General features: G+C 38.5%; 2 long non-coding RNA genes across 2 annotated transcripts; one reads left to right on the top strand and one right to left on the bottom strand.

Moving 5' to 3' along the window:
* The first annotated feature begins 2,212 nt into the window (after window positions 1–2,212).
* On the top strand, window positions 2,213–3,628 carry LOC137295719 (uncharacterized). The gene is made up of 3 exons (XR_010957596.1): window positions 2,213–2,234; window positions 3,026–3,155; window positions 3,536–3,628. It is a non-coding gene; the product is annotated as an uncharacterized lncRNA (long non-coding RNA).
* Window positions 3,629–5,160: 1,532 nt separating this feature from the next.
* Window positions 5,161–19,844, bottom strand: LOC137296272 (uncharacterized). Its single transcript, XR_010957635.1, has 2 exons — window positions 19,688–19,844; window positions 5,161–14,864 (listed from the first exon to the last, which is right to left on the bottom strand). It is a non-coding gene; the product is annotated as an uncharacterized lncRNA (long non-coding RNA).
* Between the last annotated feature and the right edge of the window lie 1,261 nt (window positions 19,845–21,105).

Genomic DNA, 21,105 nt, shown 5'->3' on the forward strand with positions numbered 1-21,105 from the left:
CTCACAGTGTAAACACACTGACGTTTCCTGTCTCACTCACTCACTCACTCACCTACTCATTGTCGTACTTGCTTTCACACACGCAGTTTCTCTCTCTCTCTCTCTCCTCTCTCTCTCTCTCTCACTCTCTCTCTCTTAGACACTGACTCTCACTCTCATAACACATTCAGTCACTCTCATAAAAAAGATAGCAGTATGAAATAAAACCTCTGAATGATAGCATGAAATAACGACTTTGAATAATAGCAGAAGAAAATGTCTACGTATTATAGTTCATGAATACCAGGGTGAAACAGAGTCTATGAATAATCGCCTGAAAATGGTTGGGTCTTGAGTTTTGATTTGAATACAATTAATGATGGTGAAAGTTTGATGTCTGGAGGAAGTTCATATATACACACTCGGATTCTATCTCTGAGACACATCGTACTTTCTCTCACACATGCACTCAGGCTCTCTCTCAGACACGCACTGACTCTCTTTCACTCCAAAGCACACACCATTTCTCACATACACACGCTTATCGGTTGTGTATCCATCTTGCGTCCAAACAGAAGCTGTGTAGCTAAAAGTCCGTGGAGTGTTTTTAAATATATTTTGATCCAGGAAGCGACGTACAGAACACCTTACTATTGTATCGTCACTGTGTGTTGTATAAAGTTGTGCAATAAATATTTAGCACTTATAGTGTTATATAGTTGATATTACATGGGACTATGTTCTTCAGACTGTCCGAAACATAAATTACTATTGTGGTAAATCTCGGGAGGCACGTCCGGGTTGGACTGTGCGTGAGAGGTGGCAACCTACGGACTGGATGGTGGTATTCGCTTTGGCTGACTTAAAGCATGTCATCGTGTTATCAGTATGTATATGGCTGTGACTGACATTTACTGTCTGCCCAAATATAACTTGAAACTATCTGAGTATGGCGTTAAAAATAAATTAATAAAAATAATATCGGGACAGCAAAGGCATGGAAATGAATACTATGACCTTGGCTAAGACAAGTGAGTGAGTGTAGTTTTACGCCGCAGTCAGCAATATTCCAGCTATATGGTGGCGGTCTGTAAATAATCGAGTGTGGACCAGACAATCCAGTGATCAACAACGTGAGCATCGATCTGCGCAAATGGGAACCGATGACATATGTGAACCAAGTCAGAGAGCTTGACCACTCGATCCCGTTAGTCGCCTCTTACGACAAGCATAGTCGCCTTTTATGGCAAGTATACGTTGCCCCCGGAACCTTCACGGGTCAGCTAAGACAAGCAAAGCAACGTTATGTTTGTTTGGAAACAAAACTCGTTCACTCTTGTCATCGGAAATATGGTACCGGAAGTAACGCCCGTGAGACTTCCGGGCCCCATTCATTTCATGTCTAGTTCAAGCAGCAGAAGCCGCATAATAGCAAACACAGACCGATGATGCTTACCTGGCACTAAGTCTGACAAAATACATAAACTGCAGCACGAATCCTTGATAACGATCATGTGACATTCAAACTGCTATCATTCTGTAAATCAGCATATTATGTGTAAAATCAATCTCAGTTATCTGACAAACATTCATGAAGCGCGTCAGGCAAGTTAGCTTTTCTGCACGACTTATCTCGCTTATGTGCTAATGTTCATTCGTACACTGAACAAATGTTGATGATAATGAAGAAAGATATTACAGGAACACATACATAGATAACGTCATCAAACGTTGGAGGTAGCGCCATATCTAACATGTCTGAACAAGGTATGAAAATGTTCTTTATATAAGAACCACCCCTTTCATGTTGAGCTAGGCATTTTGTTTACATAGATGTACAAAAAGAGTTCCGAAAATATATGTCAAACTAATTCAGTTGTTATGCAAAATCATGTGGTTAAATACTTCAAAGCGGTACCTTTATTTTTAATGTTATCTCTGTTCTTTGTTTTGACTATACTGGCACTGATATTTACCTGTCAAGTTTCATACGAAGCAGTGTATATCACTACCGATACTTAAATGATTCTGATGTATGGTTATGAAACGAATCATCGAGCATTTATATATGCTTCATGAAAGGTTACAGGAAACGGCACAGCTGTTCCGTTGTATATAATACAACTTCCTTTCAACATGAAACACTGGCCGACCAATGCAGCCTGTATATAATTATAACATTACGTTTGTATATATACCACTCAGGACAACTGTTCATTACATTCGTGGAAGATGGGAGCTCATATCCAGGCAAGGTAAGTTTAAGCCACCAGCTGCGACGATCCGGGCAAGAACTGGCCTTCAGCATCCCATGTTTGTCGTAAGAGGCGACTAACGGGATCGGGTTGTCAGGCACGCTGACTTGGTTGACACGTCATCGTAACCCAGTTGCGTCGATCGATGTTCATGCTGCTGATCAGTGGATTGTCTGATCCAAACTCGATTATTTACAGACCTTCACAATATAGCTGGAACATTGCTGAGAGCAAGTGAACCCATTGTCTTAAACCACCAGCTGGACCCCTTCACTTGATTTAAAGGAGCGACAAACTCATGTCCACATACATGAGAAATCTCCGCAAAAACAGTGTGGATGATACACTAGTACATGGGTATGTATTTGTTTTAGAAATGTCGAAGCTGTACAATATTGTTTGTACACAAGGCGAGTCTGGGTATCATTTCAATGTCAATGTTAATCACCGGATTGTTGGGTCCAGAGGCGATTATTTACAGACCAACCTCCTACAGCTCCGATGCCTCTTAAGTGTTACCGAAAATAGAAGTGACAAAACCATCTCCACTTCAATAAGAAATCTCGATTATGGCCGTCCTTCATATTGGTGAAGGCACCGCAAGTTCTATATTGACAAAAAAGACCTCGCAAAAAAACAAAAGAAGTAGAGTTGATTATAAGCGACGAACACATAATTACTTGTTATGTGAATATATATTATAATAAATTGCCAGTCTTCATATCTGTCTGTGAAATGAATCGGAAATAATTATTTAGTCATTCTGTGTCAACGTTTCTCGTCTCCGGTAGAATTATCGTCATCCTGGCTGTCTTCGTCCTCACTAGTGCAATCGATGTTGCAATCGGACGTGGTGAAGGCTTGAATGGTTTAGATGCCAAAAGATCCTTTCATTGTCGGGTCGGCGGAATTTTGAGCAAGGTAGAGTACTTCGCTGGTCATGTAACTTATGTAGCGTGTGACCCGTGAAGATCCGGGTTAGAATTGATCTTCAGCACGCCTTGTCGTAAGAGACGACTAACGGATCGGGTGGTCAGGCTCGCTGACGTGGTTGACACATGTCAGCAAAAGCAAAGGAAGACGTTTTCCGTGGTTTGTGGAGAACAATTTATTTTTAAAATCTCGCAACACTACACATCTCCATGCGAACATCAACAATATTACCTCGGTCTCTCTTATTATCTGGACACTTTGTATTAAGACTACTATGTGGTGTGCAGTACGTGTATGCAGTGATTCGGTGAGTTGTTTATATGATGGAACAAAATATGAGACCCTATCTTTATAATTTACTGTTTCAGACGTGCAGACCCCAAGGATCGCCCGAAAGTGATGAACAGTCATCTAACAGATAACCAACTACATCGCAGACTAGGTCTTGCTTAAGCATTAAACTGAACAAGGAAATAAATTTGAACTTTGTTCTCTTTTCATCTGTTCCATATGTAACAAACATAACCAGCCATGCGAGAGTAGCACATGTAACAAAGGTATCACGACACATTTGATTTTCAAACCCATGTGTGTTCATATCAATTACTTTTTTATCTTAAATTACCACTTTGACAAAAGATCGATATATACGAAATGGATCGAAACATGCTTGTAATGGATACTGGATTTAAGTTCAACACAGTTAGAACTAAATAAAACCGAACTGGACCCAACAAAAGATCCCGCGATAAAGTCTAAGACGGATACACCTTGCTGCTTGGATTTTGAGTGAGTTTGGTTTTACGTCGTTTTTTGCAATATTCTAGCAATATCACGGAAATCCAGAAACGGACTTCACGCATTGTTTCCACGTGGGGAAACGAACCCGGACCTTTAGTCAGACAAGAGAACGATTTAACCACTAGGCTACCCCTACGCCCTTTCTATAACTATACGTTTACATTACGGAAACAATACTGTGCACATTACTATAAAGTAAGATGTAGGTGATTTGCATATTCAAAACTTATTAATGCTATTATATATTTTAGTGTTCGGAGGTGGATTTGTACGTACTAACGATGTATACGTTGGGTCCGATAATGTTTTAGTCGTTTCATTGTTTTATGTATTTTATATACATTGTTATTATTCTTAAAGGCACCCTTCTAATGACAAGAGCAACTACGTCATGCATGGGATACTGGTACCAGTCTGATATCACCTACCAGTATTATTGCAAAGTGTGACCCACGTAACAGAAAATAAAGCAGCTCTAGCATTTTCTGTTCACATTTGAGTGTTATTCAGACACATGAAATATGTCCTGTTCACATTTGAGTGTTATTCAGGCACAATCAAATATGCCCCGTTCACATCTGAGTGTTACTCAGGCACATCAAATATGTTCTGTTCACATTTCAGTGTTATTCATGCATAATCAAATATATTTTGCTTACCAAGATTTCCATACCACTCCTGTTCAGAATTTAGTTGATCAACGCTACAGCATCATAGGTCCCAGCTCATAGGTCCGCGCTCAGCAATATTCCAACTGTAAATAACCTCGTCTGGACCTGACTATCTAGTGATCAACAGCATGTGTCCCTTTCGATGCAACTGGGATACGATGCCACGTGTAAACCAAGTCAGTAAATCCCGACTAGTCGATTCCGTTAGTCCCTTCTTATGACCAGTATGTGTTACTGGAAACCAATTCTAATAAGGGCCTCCATGGGCCCCTGGACAACTGCCTGTGTTTATGAGGAATGTCACCGTGGGGCAGAGCGCACTCCCCGTATTGGGAACACCTGGCATCTACACTGCTTGACAAGTCGACTTGTACCATGGACATTTGCATGGCGAACTGAGCTGTTCAGGGGAAATTGAACTTCAATTGTGAATAGTGTACTACGTCGTATAGACATTATTTCAGACACATAACTACCCGACCAAGTTTGCTTCCATAATCATTTCAAGCACAAAGTTTAAATAATTTTTCAAAATATTTATTCATGATATGATTGATTACAAACGGAAAAAGGCCATAGCACCAAACATGAAGACAAGCAATAGTGTACCGGCTCAGCCCCATCAGAACACGAGACACAGCCTTCACCAAACCAAATGAGCTTAGCGAAAATGTGGACACTATACTGGTAGAATCTCTGGATGAAGGTGCCAGGTGCCAGCCGCTTGTGTAGTGTTGTTTTCGTCAGGCACTGACAATCAAACCGCTGTATTTCTGTGCTGTAGATAATGTCTCGTGAGAAGATGTTGTGTTTTGAAGACCAAAATTGTTTTACATCGCTCTACTTAGCATACTCAGAGCACTTAGAACCTTGTCTGTGAGCAGGTGGTGTCATAGCTAAAAACAGTTATCACTGTTCTGGTACATGATACATGAACAATCTCTATAACAATACTGTAAAGTTTAGAATGCAAAACCAAGTTCATATCAGTATCATGCGCCCACGCAAACACCCTATGTAAACTTCCTGTTGAGAAAGATGCAAGATATATACTATGAAAAAAGTGCAAGACACACGACATCTACCATCAGCTATACGATAACACATGGCACGTGTCTTCGGCTATGCAATAACACGTGACAAGTGTCATCTCTTGTACAATAACATGTGGCAGGTATCATCAGTTGTACAATAACACGTGACAGGTATCATCAGTTGTACAATAACACGTGACAAATCAGTTGTACAATAACACATGACAATGTCATCTGTTGTACAGTACAATAACATGTGACAAGTATCATCACTTGTACAATAACACATGACAGTTATCAGTTACATTTTAACAACTGACAAGTATCATCAGTCATACAATATCATGTGACACCACTTGTACACGACTTGACAGGTTTTTCAATTGTACAATGGCACGCGACACATATCATCACTTGTACAATAACATGTCGCAGGTTTCACCACTTCTACAATAACACGTGATAGGTATAATCAGTTTACAACAATCAGTTGTACTCTTTCTCTCTCTCTCTCTCTGTGTGTGTCTGTCTGTGTGCGTGCGTGCGTGCGTGCGTGTGTATCCTGTTCACGCTCTATACCTTATCCCCTTGTCGCAACATAGCAACATATACAAAGCGGTTTCATCTCAAGACAAAGGTGTTGGAGAACTTGAACTGTCTCTCGCCCCCAACAAGAATACAGACTGACTTTGAGGTACCTGCCGTCAGAGTTGCTAAAAGACAATTTCCTGTTTCTGTTAAAAAGAGCTGCAATTTCCACAGCAGACTGAACTGGATTTTGCACCACTGTCATCCCAACATCCTTCCGTTCACTGAAGTGGTGAGGAAAACTGAACTGGCAGAGAGGGCCAAGCTTGCACAGCATGACTTTAAAGGTGCACCACCACGTAGGGAGAGAGTGTATCAGGAGATAATCAATAGGATAGTCAGTCTGAAAGACTCCTTGAGTTTTAGTTACAGTCGGCAACCTTATTCGACTTAAACAAAACTGAATGTTTGAGTGTTTTTTTTCTTCATATTAACATTTGTTTTCAACAATTATTTAGTATCAATTTTATACAGACTATAGATGTTTTGATGCCCGGGATCATTAATAAATAATTAAAATTATTATTTTGTTATTTTTCATTCTGGAATATTCCATTATCTATTTGAGGTAAAAGGTAATCACGTAGCTGTGCATTCAGCTGAAATGTTTGTTTGTTTTAAGCTGTCTAACGAATGAGAGGACACCAGCTGGTATTCTGCCAAACACTTGTGTCCTTTATCAATTGCAAGGCATTTGTATCCACAGTTACATTCTTCAGTCTTGTGCTGTTTGGTGTCAAAGATGTACATGCTGATAGCAGGCGTACAACATTGGATACACAAGTGAAACTGATGGAAGAGGAAATTAAAACGTGGAAACTTACTGCTGGAAATACTGAGACTCAAAAGATTAACAACCTTAACGGGTTGGAAAACTGACTGGGACATTCATTCCTCTCTTGATAAAGGACTGAGTCAAACAAGCAATTAGCAATATCATAAAAGATGATTACATTGGGAATATCTTCAGCGAACATGTCCTCGATGAAGTTAAAAGCCTAAAAACCAATCTACAAAACACAAAGGTAGAACTTGAAGCAAGAAAACAAGCATCAAAGCAAGATGAGCAGGAACGAGACACCTTCAGAAAGAATCTTGGAAACCTAAATAGTGAGATTACCAAACAGCCATGTTTTACAGCTGCAGCTGAATCAGACAGCAACTCACTTATGTAATGCAAGGATTCTGAAATCACAACTAAATCAGACCAATGATGACATGTTTGATACAAACGAAGTAATCACTGGGCTTAAAGAGAACTTCAATACACTGGACATGAGCCATGGTGGAAAGATATAAAAGTTGGTGGTGTTTATGAAAGTTCGCTAACATTGTCTCTGTCATAGGTGACATTCGCGGCTTTAACTATGGAGTATAATGGAAATGCAACAGACTTTTACTGAAGATTAGTTGCAGTATTAATACAAAATCTTGATATTTGAACCGGAAGACATGAGAGTAACATTATTATTTCATTTCAATATTTCTTTTAACAGTGACACCACATACTTATTAAGTATGTGTCTTATAGTTGTACAGCAACACATGACAGGTTTCATCACTTTCAATAACAGGTGACAAGTATCATCACTTGTACAATAACACATGACAGGTATCATCACTAGTACAATAACACATGACAGGTATCATCACTAGTACAATAACACATGACATGTGTCATCACTCGTACAATAACATGTGCTTCTACAAGTGACAGGTATAATCCCACCATCTTTCCATTCATTGACGTGAAGAAAACCGAACTGGCAGAGAGGGCCAAGCTTGCACAGCTAAACTTTGGTAGTGCACCACCATGTAGGAAGAGAGTGTATAAGGAGATAATCAATAGGATAGTCAGTCTGAAAGACTCCTTGAGTTCTAGTTACAGTCAGCAACCTTATTCAACTTGCACAGAACTGAATGGGTTCTTTTATTTCTGAGATCAACTTTAAAATACTCATGTGCTATTTATGACTTTATTTATTATTTTCAACAATTATTGACTATCTATTTTATACAGATTATAGTTGTTTTGATGCCCGGGATCATTAATAAATAATTAAAATCACTATTTAGTTATTTTTCATTCTGGATGGAATATTCCATTATCTATTTGAGGTAACAGGTAATCAGCTTTGCATTCAGCTGAAACATTTGTTTTAAGCTAACAAATGGGGGGACACCAGCTGGTATTCTGCCAAACACTTCAGTCCTTTATCAATTGCAACGCATTTGTATCAAAAGTTACATTCTTCAGTCTTGTGCTGTTTGGTGTCAAAGATGTACATGCTGATCACAGGCGTACAACATTGGATACACAAGTGAAACTGATTGAAGAGGACATAAGAACATGGAAACTTACAGCTGGAAATACTGAGACTCAAATGATTAACAACCTTAAAGAGTTGGAAAACTGACTAGAACATTCATTCCTCTCTTGATACAGGATTGAGTCAAACAAGCAATTAGTGACATCATGAAAGATGATTACATTAGGAATATCTTCAGCGAACATGTCCTCGATGAAGTTAAAAGCCTAAAATCCAATATACAAAACACACAGGTAGAACTTGTAGCAAGAAAACAAGCATCAAAGCAAGATGAGCAGGAACGAGACACTTTCAGAAAGAATCTTGGAAACCTAAATAGTGAGATTACCAAACAGCCATGTTTTACAGCTGCAGCTGAATCAGACAGCAACTCACTTATGTAATGCAAGGATTCTGAAATCACAACTAAATCAGACCAATGATGACCTGTTTGATACAAACAAAGCAATCACTGGGCTTAAAGAGAACTTCAATACACTGAATATGAGTTGTGGTGGAAAGATACAAAAGTTGGTGGTGTTTATGGAAGTTTGCTAACATCGTCTCTGTCACAGGTGGCATTCATGGTTTTACTATGGCATATAATGGAACTACAACAGAGTTCTACTAAAGATTAGTTGCAGTGTTAATACAAAATCTTGATATTTGAACTGGAATACATGAGAGTAACACTATTATTTCATTTCAATATTTTTCTAACAGTGACACCACATACTTCTTAAGTATGTGTCTTACAGTTGTACAACAACATGTGACAGGTATAATCAGTTTACAACGATCAGTTGTCACTTACATGACAGAATCGCTCTCTCTCTGTATGCTGTACACGCTCTATACCTTATCCCCTTCTTCATGTTCTGTTGCCTGATCAACAAGATACAGACATAAAACGGTTTCATCTCAAGACAAAGGCGTTGGAGAACTTGAACTGTCTCTTGCCCCCAACAAGAATACAGACTGACTTTGAGGTAGCTGCCGTCAGAGTTGATGAAAGACAATATCCTGATTCTATTAAAAAGGGCTGCTATTTCCACAGCAGACTGAACAGGACTGTCATTGTCATCCCAACATCCTTCCGTTCACTGAAGTGGTGAGGAAAACCAAACTGTGAACTGGCAGAGAGGGCCAAGCTTGCACAGCTCTACTTTGGTAGTGCACCACCATGTAGGAAGAGAGTGTGTCAGTAGATAATCAATAGCATAGTCAGACTGAAAGACTCCCTCAGTTCTAGTTACATTCAGCAACCTCATTCGACTTGCACAGAACTGAATGGGATTTTTTTTTCTGAGATCAACTTTACAATATTCATGTGCTATTTATCACTTTATTCATTAACATTATTTTCAACAATTATTCACCACCAATTTTACACAGATTATAGTTGTTTTGATGCCTGACTGAGATCATTAATAAATAATTAAAATCATTAATTTGCTATTTTATCATTCCGGATGGAATATTCCATTATCTATTTAAGGTAACAGGTAATTACTTTGCTTTGCATTCAGCTGAAACATTTGTTTTAAGGCTGTGTAACAAATGGGGGGGTCACCAGCTGGTATTCTGCCAAACACTTGTGTCCTTTATTAATTGCAAGGCATTTGTATCAACAGTTACATTCTTCAGTCTTGTGCTGTTTGGTGTCAAAGATGTACATGCTGATCACAGGCGTACAACATGTGAAACGGATGGAAGAAGACATAAGAACATTGAAACTTACAGCTGGAAATACTGAGACTGATTAACAACCTTAAAGAGTTGGAAAACTGACTAGACCATTCATTCCTCTCTTGATAAAGGACTGAGTCAAACAAGCAATTAGCGACATCATGAAAGATGATTATATTCGGAAAATCTTCAGCAGACATGTCCTCGATGAAGTTCAAAGCTTAAAAGACAACGTACAAAACACAAAGGTAGAACTTGAAGCGAGAAAACAAAGTATTCATATTTCATGAAACAAGGTTCAATAATCAAGCATATACCATGGCAGAGAAGTCTTTTCACAATAGAAGGTTTAATCTTCATACATAAGCCATGGCAGAGTAATCATATTTCACAAAAGAAGGTTCAATAATCATACATATACCATGGCAGAGAATTCCTTTTTCACAAAAGGAGGTTCAATCTTCATACATATACCATAGCAAAGTATTCATATTTCATGTAACAAGGTTCAATAATCATACATATACCATGGCAGAGAATTCCTTTTTTCACAAAAGAAGGTTTAATTTTCATACATATACCATGGCAGAGTAATCATATTTCAGAAAAGAAGTCTTAACAATCATACATATACCATGGCAGAGTAATCATATTTCACAAAAGAAGTCTTAACAATCATACATATACCATGGCAGAGTAATCATATTTCAGAAAAGAAGGGAATCATGGATGGATTCCATGAATAAAGGTTTACTAATTCACCATTGTTTATGGGTTATTAGGTGACAAGCACAGTGTATTTGGCTAAACGTAATTTATTTGTATCGAAGTTCTAACACTACTATATCACTTGTATGAAAAATCAAAACCACATTTTACAAGGGTTGATAGTTATTCCCTACAACGTCTGACAATTATAGAAATTTATGGATTAAACACACTATCCATAATTTCAGAAGTCACATTCCTGTCATGGTTGTATTGTTGTCTAACATGATGGAATTGTTTAAGTGATGCAACAAAGTCTGACTCACACACCAACATGGTGATTACATGGTAGATGTGTGACTAAAATGTCTGATTTACACAGTTTACTTTGTGTTACAGTGACTCCAAGCTCTACTTCGCCAGCATGAACGGTGACCTCAGGAGGTCATGCCAACATCAACAGTAGAGGAGAATAGGCATGCATGGAATGACCAGACAGATGTGGTCAATAGGTCTGTGCTAGACAAGTAATCACATCATCCTTCACTTCACATGTTAATTGCAGATTGTGAAGCGGATCCTGGCAGCGGGTAATGTGGACATCAACACTAGAGGAGGATCGGGAAGAATGATATTGGTGATGGAGGCAGCATCATTTGGACACAGAGATGTGGTGGAGCTCCTTGTGAGTAATAAGACTGATGTGGAGGGCAAGTACAGTTACATCCTTCGCTTAGGAGGTCGCATGGAGATTGTGAAGGTGATCCTGCCAGGAGGTCATGCCAAAATAAACAGCAGAGGATATGAGAGCAGTACACCTGATGTATGCAGCAGCATGGTAGGGATACAGAGATGTGATGGAGCTTCACGAGATTACAGGTGTTGATATGTCTATGATAGACAGGTACAGTAACAACATCCTTCACATTGGAGGACAACTAAAGATTTTGAAGTTGATTCTATCATTAAACATGGTGGACATCAACTTGAAGTGTTGGTCAGTGTAGTGTTGGTGTAGTCGGAGGACATATCGCTACTGACACTGACGTGGTGAGTACCATTCACAGAATCGTATCAATGATTCAGGTAATTTTGTTTTTCTTTCTGAACTTCCTGCTGCTCAAAAAGGTCTGTGTAGTGTTGGTGTAGTTGGAGGACATATTGCTACTGACACTGACGTGGTGTGTACCATTCACACAGTCGCATCAATGATTCAGTTGACTTTGTTTTTCTTCCTGAACTTCCTGGTACTCAATGAAGTCAGTGTTGGTGTAGACAAAGACATGTCGCTACCGACACTGACGTGGTGTGTACCGTTCACACAGTCGCATCAGTAATTCAATTGACTTAGCTTTTCTTCCTGAAATTCCTGGTACTCAATGAAGTCAGTGTTGGTGTAGTCGGAGGACATATCGCTACTAACACTGACGAGGTGTGTACCATTCACACAGTCGTATCAATGATTCAGTTGATTCAGTTTTTCTTCCTGAACTTCCTGGTACTCAATGAAGTAAGTGTAGTGTTGGTGTAGACAGAGGACATGTGACGTGGTGTGTACCATTCACACAGTCGTATCAATGATTCAGGTGATTTTATTATTTCTTCCTGAACATGAATAAAACTTGTTGAAGTCATTTTCAGACAATTTGTCTCATGTTTGAGACCTTGCATAAGGGTAAAAAATTGTTAGTTGTGTGGAAACAAACGGTGATGGTATGTAATCAAAACCCATCTCAACATAATCCTTAATTAATTTTGTTCTGAGTGCATTGGAAATTGTGAAATAGAAAACAACAAACAGTTTACATGTTGTTGTACTCTTTGACTTTAGACGGAGCCAAGGTCCACCCACCTGAAAAGTACAGTGAAAGAGAGGTGACGCCATTTCTACAGTCAACAGTGACGTGACTTAAATATAAACTGACGTGACCATTTTGTCATCAAACATGGTGGACATCCAACGCCAGGAACTGGTTGAAAGCTACTGACACTGTGAGAGACCAGGAACATCAGCATGTGGCTGAATGTGGTGCTCAATGAAGAAAGTGTAGTTTTGGTGTAGTCGGAGGACATATCGCTACTGACACCGACGTGGTGTGAGCCATTCACAGAGTCATATCAATATTCAGGATTCAGGCAATTTTGTTTTTCTTTCTGAACATGATTACAACTTGTTGAAGTCATCTTCAGACAATCTGTCACACTTTTAAGACCTTGCATAAGAAAAGAAAAGCACAGCTATAGTCCACCCATCTGGTAAGTGCAGTGAAAGGGAGGTGATGCCATATGTATACAGTAGCACTGACGTGACATCATGAATATAAACTGAAGTGACATCATGAATATTCTCATCCAGACAGGACATAGAGCAACAAAGACATATCGTAATTTGGGACATAGGGAAAATAATGGCGTCTCCACACAATTTACATAGTTAAAAATTATATGAGCCAATGAAATGCAGGTCCAAATAGATTTTGTGACAAACAGTGTGCTAGAGACTTTAGGAAACAGTTTCTTCTTGTCTTCATTTCTTCTTGTCTTCAAAGAAAATAAGGTAAGCAGAATAGTTTTCTGTTGTAAAATGAATATGGGCTTGAAGTTCCAATAAGACAGTTTCTCATAAGAGAGGGTATAAAACAGTTATTTCAACAGTAGCAAAATTGAAAAGTGGACACCCCAAAGACATACTGCCTCTCACCATAACAAGATGAATGGATTTTGCAAGTTTGGTGTCGCTGTCACTTAGTAGATTTTCAAACTAACTCATCGCTTTTGTTGTCGTAATCCAGTCTTTCTGATAGTTATTTTCATACTGGACAATACCATAATTTCCATGCTTCTCTGTACACTGCATGTTTCTGCCTGTTCTTTCATATGTTCAGTAAATGTTTCATGAATGCCATATGCAGTCAGAGAAACATCTAAATAGTCAAATAAGGTAAGAGCAATGAATCCAGGAACTTTCTGATAAACACCAGTTATCATAGGGTACCATCAGGCTACTCATAACTGATTTTTGTAGTAGTGCATCAGAGTGAAAGTTTCATTTAGGTAACTACTCCTAACATCATGTGTGTTTTGTCCATGAGTTCCGGGAGCTCTTCATTTTCACTGCAGCTTAACAGCTATGATGATCTCAAGCACCTGTCTTACAATCGGTCAAGTTCTGCTTGAATTGATCACTTTTCATTTTTTTGTAACATAATAATTTTTAACAATATATTTTCTGTTCATAGTACAAGATGTTTTCTTCAGAGAAAATGTGGGACTTTAGACAGGAATCTTTTTTCCCAAGAGTATTTCTGTCCAATTCACGGGTGCAGGTGTTTGAACCTCCTCTTTGACTGAACCATTAGACAGCAATTTGTGGAAGTACTGCTGTCTGGAAGGAAATATAAATCTGACAGCATGGATATCTTCCTGAAAGGCAACAACAGAGACACAACTAAAACTCATGTATATTTCAACACTTCAGGGCACCATGGGTAAGTACTTAGGATCATGCCGTTGTCCTATCTCTCCAGTTCAGACTGTAACTTCTGGATGACTTTCACAGGATGACAGAGTAGAAGACTGGTCCAAAAGTCATATCAGAATTTACTTCTTTGTCATCGATATATAAAGTCAGTTTTAAAGACTGATTGATGATCGAATTCAGTCTGTGGCTTGGCTCATGATCATGTGGCTGGACAAATCTCTCAAGCAGCTTCTTATGGACAAACATCATGATGCTGATAGCTGAACTGTTGAAATATTCCAGTATAACAAGGAATATGACTGGTAGGTGGAGCTGGTCTGCAGCAACATTATCAAATTGCTTTAGTGAATAACTGTGGCTTTTCCTTCTGATCAGTTGCCTGCCTCGTTGACACAGGCCAAAGTAGTCTGGAGCATCTAAGAGACAAAAGACATAATATAAATAAGCAAATATTACACACAAATCTCTATTCTTATTGCAATCTCTATAATTATGATAGTATATATACATTCTCTAGGTAAATAATGTCAATATAAATAAGTTACTGATCAAAAGATGTCTAATTACTGAATTCAGCAAATTCATTGTCTCTGAATTAAATACAAAGAGACAATGATACTTTACATTTTTATCAGATATGACATGTTATCCTGAAAAAATTGAGGAAACACTAACTTGTACCACATTGAAAACAGAAAGTCACTGATTGGTTGGAAGATGTGATGGAATGGTATTCGATTCACGGTAATTGCAAGACCTTTCACTACGTATTGACATGTACAAAAATAGCACACGATTGTATTATTGGGTCTTCTGCAGTGGTGAAGCCATTCAAATCATATTCGTTATTGTGATGTAAAGTTGGAATGACATCACAAATGAGCAGTTCCAGATGCCAAAAGGGAAGCCAGCCAGCTGATGACACGTCACTTGCTGTACCAGTACTTGATGTAAATAAGTGGACCCCATGTGATCATTTTTGGCTTACTTTTGTGTTTACAATGTCATAAAACATCATGTGTTGGCCAATTTCTGGGTGTTATCGAGTATTTGAAGCCTGGGAATTCATTTGGAACTGACAGCTAACATGGGAATATTACACATCATAAATTCCATCAGTTCCAAATGAATTCCTGTGCTTCAACTACTCAATAACACACAGAAACTGGCCAATACATGATGTTTATTTCCAATTAAAAGGTAGTTGAGCAAACAAATATTGCAATCAATTTGAAGTTGTAAGTTTCTCTTGAGGGCCATACGGTCTGATGTAAAAATTTATGTAGCAGTTTCACCTGAGTGACCACACTCCTACAAAAAGGCATACATCAGACCGCATTAGCCGAGGTGGTAATATGTTATATCTTATAGCCATGTTAAATGTACAAAATATACTCTCAATTGGATTTTTTAAATCCCTGAAACATTTTCTGTCAAACTTAAAACTGCTTTAACACAATATCCTCCACAATGTCAAAACATTCTTCATGAATATGTCTGAGTAAAGATTATGTCAAATGTTTTGGTGTGTGAAAGGAGAGTACTGGCAGTTTTCAAATGTTTTCTTCCAGAAAGGAGCAATACCACCAAATTCAGCTAAAGCCAATATTGTTGCTATGGAAACAAAATCCAAGAGTCATAAGAAGATGACATATCCCCCCGGCACCCTTTGAAAGGACAAATCATCTGACAGTTACTTGATGATTTCTTTGATTAAGTTTGAATCGTTTCCATGGAAGTCATGAAAAATATAAATGCCATATATCTGTAAACAGCAAAAGGCACCGCTTCAAGATCTGTCTCATATACTAGTACCTGCCAAGATCTGTTAAAAGATATGAAATGGTTTTCCAGTTGTGCTCTGGAAACAAAGCCTATCCATCCTTTTAAGTCTAAGTCAGAACTGTTTCAATGGAAACCAGGAAAAATAAAAATGCCAAAACATTGTAAATAGCAAATGGCACCACCTTGTGGTCTGCCTCAAATATTTGCCACGTTTCGCTGTAAGATATTAAATAGTTTTCTAGATGTGCGCCGCAAACAAAGCCCATCCCTCCATTTTGAGACTAAGTCAGAATCCTTTCCATTGAAACTGGGAAAATGATAAATCACAAAAACCTGTAAATAGCAAAAGGCTCCTCTTTAGGGTCTCCCCTACATATCTGCAGAAAGTTTTGCAGAAAGATATTTAGAAGATTTTGAGTTGTGCTCCAGAAACGAAGCCCATCCCTCCATTTTGAGACTAAGTCTGAAACTTTTCCATGGAAACTCAGAAAATTATAAATCACAAAAACCTGTAAATAGCAAAAGGCACCACTTTAGGGTCTGTCACATATATCTACCAAGCTTTGCTGACAGTTACTAGGAACTTTTTGAGATGTGCTCTGGAAACAAAACATACCTCTCACTTTTGAGACAAAGTCTGAATCACAAAACCAGTAAGTACCAAAAGGCACCATTTTAGGTTCTGACTAATGTATGTAACAGAAAAATATTGCATGATTTTTTAGTTATACTCCGGAAACGAAGCCCATCCCTCCATTTTGAGACTAAATCCAAAACATTACCATAGAAACTGAGAAAATAATAAATCATAAAAACCTGTAAATAGCAAAAGGCACCACTTTGGGGTCTGCCACACATATCTACCAAGTTTTGCAGAAAAATATTGAATGTTTTTTTAGTTCTGCTCCGGAAACGAAGCTCACCCCACCATCAGACTAACATCAAAATGTTCCATGGAAAAACAAAAAAAGTGAAAACGCCAAAACTGTGTAAATAGCAAAAGGCACAACTATAGGTTGAGATTATTATGCCTATCAAGTATGGTCTGAAAATACCAAACTGTTTCTGAGATATGCTCTGGAAACAAAATGATTTCCAAATGATTTCGCATTACTAGTACATGCAGGAGTAATAACAATTACCCTATTTATCATTTCATAGAGTGGCATTTTCAGGATAAAATAGATCAAAGGGTTTTTAAGTTGTCCTGCGGACATGAAGCAAGTACAAACTGTTTCAAAGGAAACTGGGAAAAATTTAATGCCAAAATTTGTATATAGCAAAAGGCAACACGTTGTGGTCTAGCTCACATACCTGCAAAGTTCTGCACAAACATATTAAGAAGTTTACAAGATGTGCTCTGGAAACGGAACCCATACCTCCCTTTAGAGACTAAGTTCGAATTGTTTCCATGGAAACTGAGAAAACGATAAATCACAAAAATCTGTAAAATGCACCACTTTGGGGTCTGCCTCACATATCTGCTAAGTATTGCATTACATGCTGGGGGGATAAAAAAATATATATATAAATGCCAAAAATCTGCTCATAGCAAAAGGGAGAACTATACGTTCAGTTTATTATGTCGAACAATTTTGGTCTAAAAATATTGAATGCTTTTTGAGTTATGCTCAGGAAACAAAATGAGTATGGATGGAAGGACAGATGAACGGATGAGGTGTCGACTATATCACCCCCGCATTACATGCCTAGGGGATAAAGAGCACAAAATATCTTTGAGATGACCTACCCTCGAGGTTTGTTTATGTTCCCCAAGCCCCCAGGGCGGGCCCATGGAACCCAAGGGACCAGTATCGTGCTGAACACCTGCTGAATTTTAATTTTGAACTGTTTGAAGCAATTCTGTTGAATGCGAGGCAAATCGCCATTTTGCAGATGACACAAGCAGAACAGATTTAGAGTTATCTCCCTTCCAGCGATTTTCAATATGCAAAACATTGATAATTTCAGTTCTTCATGCGTGATTCAATGTTATTTGAGGTAAAAAAATACTACCATGAAGCACCAGAAAAGTTCGGAATTCCCCGAGGTGTACATTGAAAATAATACATCACCTGCAAGCTAGGTACATTGAAAATAATAGAATAGCGCTTAGCCAATCAGAAAGCGACATTCATGTGGGAGGTAAGATAATAATATATATAAGATAAATATTATATATATCCCAGTGTTAGGGGTTTTCAACGGTATAAGATAAAAACGTAATTTTTATCTTTAATATCATTTTAAGTTTTGATTTTGCTAACCTTGAGTGATAAAGGTATATTCATTTATTTCACAAAAAAGTATGTGTTTCCAACAAAAATAGCGTTTATAACATCGTATCGCCGAAACTGCAGTCGCTTGTCACATCCAGGTATTTTTGTATGTGTTTTCGACGGTGAACCATACTTTTCCCTCCGCACTGCGAGAGAGTGTTTTGATCACATTGCTTACTGTTTCATACATAACCTGTCACTAGCAGACGACTGATCTTGTTGAATTTTGATCGCTATTTTTTGTTATACAGGCAACTGATTTTGCACCTGAAGTGGTATTAACGATCGAGGGTAAATAATATTGTTGTTTATTTGCTCTTTACATAACTTAATTTCTTGATTTCAATTGTCAATTAAACGTCTCACGACAGGAACTGGGCATCCGCCCTGTTTGTGCACTCCTATCACGCACATACTTCATTGATATAGCACTAGCAATGCAATCGTCGAAATCACCACAACGTCGAATTCAGCTCGCTTTGAGATATATATATATATACTTTCTTGTACATATAGGTACACGTACCTATCCAACATATGAGACCAAGCACATCTCTAATTCGCATTTTCTCATTTCACCTTGTTCTTGGCATAAAGGTAGCCATCATGAAGTACCTGGGGCACACCTTTCTGGGATGGGTTAAACTTTATTAATTCGCTGACAATATTTGAGCTTGCCCCTCAGAATAAGACTGGGTTTGAGAGCAAATGGGTTTATTACAAAGTTTTTTTGAGAGCAAATGGGTGTATTACAAAGCTCTCATATTCCCGGGTACTCTAGATTTATCTTCTGCTAAAAGATATTTCTATATTATACGCCCCCTAAAAACACGCTGTTTGGGTGGCGGCTATTGTTGGGGTAAAACTTTTGACCTTCCTTTAGAGGAGATCGCAGGAGCGTGAAGCGAACAGCGGGCACGCTGTAACGGGATAATATGCCCCGCGGCGGACAGTCAATGCTGGCTGGTGCCTAAGCCGGTAAACAAGGACTATCTGCATCCTCGGCTTCGTAAACTGAAGCGCAAACATGCCATACAAATTTGCTGACTGAGTGTGTCCACCATATTGTTTTCGAAGTCACACCCACGAGTTACAAACACTACGAAACAGCCAGCATTTCAAAAGGAAACAAACAAGATATATACATACATATTTTAAGTAAGGATTATTCTTACCCTTGATTCATGAAATGCTACCTCAGTGCTGTAATCTGTACAGTAGCCACACACAAAATACCTCTTCCCCTTCTTCGCCCTCTCATTACCCAACATGCCTAGCGCGCTGCTATCTGCAGATGCAGCCTTGCAGTTGCACGTCGCACATCAGAGCGAGAGTGTCTGGTGGCTTTCAGTTCTATATATACGCCTTCAGGTGCACAGTGTTGGCCTCATGCCATACAACACAAACAGCATCTGTCTGATACAATGCGGTCGGTATCATTTACCAAAGGAAGAATGAACATATATGTAGATGAGTACCACTGAGATTTAGATCCACCGGGAAATGTACCTTTCGATCTACAGTGACACGCATCTATCAGCTTTATTAATCCAGAAAGACAAACGCGTCACCCTCTCCCCCAAATATTTCATACAAAAATAATGCCTAACAATACGAAAATAATCATGGTTCGGAAATATGGGGTTTCACTTACAGTGGAGTACAGTGGAGACTGAAAACATTTTTCTTTAAAAATTATTCATGCATGTCTTGTAATGGGCGATGTTGTGAGGTATCCAGTTATCCAGTTTGTTAGAGTGGTCTCCCAAATCTAGCATACTACCTCGACTAGACTATAACAACTAGTCTCTGAAATGAAGATATTTTACAGAAAAACAACAGTTTATAATAAAAAGAATAAATTGTAATGAGATTTAAGGAACCCTGAGCTTTGAAACAGTGGAAATCTAGACTTGCCAACAGTGCGCTTCTCATTCCCTGAAACAAGTGGCTAGATTACCTTCTACAGACTTTTTTTTTCAAATTCAAGATTTCCCTATGAATACTCGTACCAACCGCGCGCTTTCTCAATCCCTGAAACAAGCAGCTAAGCAGGCAGAAAAATTCGATAACATAGAATTCTTGAAGATTATGAAAAAGATTATTCTTCTGTATGCCATCTGTTTCACTCATCTAGGATTCCGCAAACTCCGATCTATTTTGGTGACTTTGGCGCACGTCCCAGGTCTCAGTTCGGTCAAGGCGTTAAATTGGAACGGAAAACTCCACTGTTCAACCCAATGGCTAACGCTTGCATTCTGAATAGATATTCTGAATATACATGCATGTACATAGTTTTGGTTATATAAATGAACCAATTTAGGAATAGTTCATAATAATTTATGGACAGGGTGAGGTGTTGAGGGAAAAGGAGAAAGAGAGAGAGAGAGAGAGAGAGAGGCACTCACATTGTACATACTTCTCCATAACAATCGTCATATTCCACATTCGACTATTCCCCATAACAATCGTCTGTTGCGTCATGATCGCGCACAATACATGTATACACCGAGGGAAAAATAACGGACCACATGAAATTACAAGTGTTCCCTTATTTTTCCTAGTTTTTTTTCACAAGCTATGCGATACAAAG

The sequence above is a fragment of the Haliotis asinina genome, chromosome 9, assembly GCF_037392515.1.
Source record: "Haliotis asinina isolate JCU_RB_2024 chromosome 9, JCU_Hal_asi_v2, whole genome shotgun sequence".
In the NCBI taxonomy this organism is placed as follows: Eukaryota; Metazoa; Mollusca; class Gastropoda; order Lepetellida; family Haliotidae; genus Haliotis; species Haliotis asinina.